At 34.3% G+C, this 2,226-nt stretch overlaps 1 non-coding gene across 1 annotated transcript; it reads right to left on the bottom strand.

The window, feature by feature from the left end:
- Positions 1-1,651: 1,651 nt before the first annotated feature.
- LOC131171700 (small nucleolar RNA R71) lies at positions 1,652-1,758 on the bottom strand. Its single transcript, XR_009142358.1, has one exon. It is a non-coding gene; the product is annotated as a small nucleolar RNA R71 (small nucleolar RNA).
- Between the last annotated feature and the right edge of the window lie 468 nt (positions 1,759-2,226).

Here is a 2,226-nt window from a genome sequence, read left to right as displayed (position 1 = left end):
TTTGTCGAGAGACCACTTCAGTAGCCGAAAGTGGGAAGTTTGGCTGCCGAAGTTCATTCTTTAAATCATGATTTTTTAGTGTTAAAAGCCATTTTGTTCAGAGAGCATTCCAACAACTGAAAGTGGGAACTTCGACAGCCGAAAGTGACTTTTCAAAAGCTATTTTTTGGCATTCCAACCTTCAGTAGCCGAAGTAAATAACTTTGACAGCCGAACCTAGGTTTCTACAACTCGATAAAACAGAGCTTTGGGTGGTTAAATGGCTAGTTTAGTATTTAATGCACCCCCAACGGTTATTTTCTTGCAAAAACTATAAATATGCACAATTTATGACTGGAAATAAGGTTACAACAACAATCTTTTTGGAAATTTATTGTGTTCTAAAGATTTTCTTCATTTTCTGTCTCTAGAACTTGAGCTACCATAGTTAATATTGAGAACTTGATATTTGAGTTGTAAATTCTTTGTTCTGAGATTTCATTCAAGGTTGTTATGAGCACTTATTGTAATTTTGAGCGTGATAGAGCTTTAAATAGCTCTTGAGTGTAAAGGGATTTATAAAAGAGTAAGGGTTTACTCTTGTGGTGATTGTAAGGGGTTTATTCTTCACTCAAAAAAGAATTTTAGTAGAGTTAACTCTTAAGGAGGGCCTTGAGGAGAGGACGTAAGCTTAGGATAGTCGAACCTCTATAAATTTCTTGTGTCATCATTCTTCCTCTACTCTTCTTTATGTCTAAATATCTTTTAGTCTTTAATTTTGCAATTAGAATCCAATTCACCCCCCCTCTTGGGTTGCTACAAGGGACAACAAATTTCATCAAGTTTATTTACATTTGCACTTTACTTCCATTATCATTAGCCCAAATAATCTCCCCATTCATAGTTTGTTATTCAAACGCAAATCCTCATGGGAACAATACTTGACTTATCACTTCATTACTAGATATAGCCCATATACTTGCAAATACCATATCAAGTTTTTGGTGTTGTTGCTAGGGATTTGATTTTTGTTTGATATTGAATGATTAATTGTTTAGTTAATTTGAGCATGTAATTGTATTTCTGATTTTTCTTTGAGATTTTTTTTTCAGGTACTCTTATTTTATGAGAAGAGCTAAAAGTGAAAAAATCAATTTATTCTTTGATCTAGAGATAGAGAAAATAGTTAAAGCTTTAAGAGTCAAAGCTAAGAGAAAAAAAAAATCTGAATTTGAGCTCAACAACAAGAAAGAGAAAAAGAGCAATAACAAGAAGAAGCAATGGCTAACAACAACAATAATGTTAACAACCATTTTGTGAAGGATCATACCTATCCCCACATTGGGGATTTTATGCCAAGCATCATAAGGCCTAGAGTAGAAGCAAATAACTTTGAATTGAAGCCTGCACTTTGTCAGATGGTACAACAATCACAATTTGGGAAAGTCCAAGTAAAAGTCCACACGTGCATTTGGCACATTTTCTTGAAATCGGTGATATGTTGAAGATAAATGTAGTTTTTGATGATGCAATTCGAGTTAGGTTTTTTGCTTTTTCTCAGAAGGATCGAGCTAGAGAGTGGCTATATTCTTTGCCACTGGGTTATATAACCATATGGGATGAACTTTCTCAAGACTTCTTAGCTTAATATTTGCCACCAAGCAAGATTACTAAGCTAAGAAATGAGCTAACTTCTTTCAAACTTAGAGATGATGAGAGCATGTATGAAGCATGGGAGAGATATAAGGATTTACAAAGGAGATATCCACACCATGGGACTCCTAAGTGGATGCTTATCTAGCACTTTTACAATGGTGTTTCTCCAGTTATTAGAAGTACAATTGATGCATCTTCTAGAGGTAATCTTATAGAGAAATCTAAAGATGAAGCTTTTTCTAATTTAGACAAAATTGCTTATAATAACTACCAGTAAAGTTGTGAGAGGAATGAGATAAAGAAACTAGTTGGTATGTTTGAGCTAGATGGTATGAATATGTTTAATGCAAAGTTTGATGCTTTAATAAGGAAGATGGATAAACTGAGCATGAAAGTAGATGCTTCAGTTGGAGGGTCAAGTAATGCAGCAGATGTTAGAGCTGCAAATGTGAATTGTGCTACTAATTTTTCTTCTTTTGGTCAAGACTTTTCAAGTGAATAAGTAAATTATGTGAGGAACTACAATTAGAAGGCAGTTGGCAATCCATTTTCTGCCACATATAACCCAGCATGGAGGAATCGCCCTAATTT

This window comes from Hevea brasiliensis, chromosome 12 (genome assembly GCF_030052815.1).
Source record: "Hevea brasiliensis isolate MT/VB/25A 57/8 chromosome 12, ASM3005281v1, whole genome shotgun sequence".
NCBI classification, from domain to species: domain Eukaryota; kingdom Viridiplantae; phylum Streptophyta; class Magnoliopsida; order Malpighiales; family Euphorbiaceae; genus Hevea; species Hevea brasiliensis.
This window is presented reverse-complemented; position numbering and strand designations above follow the sequence as displayed.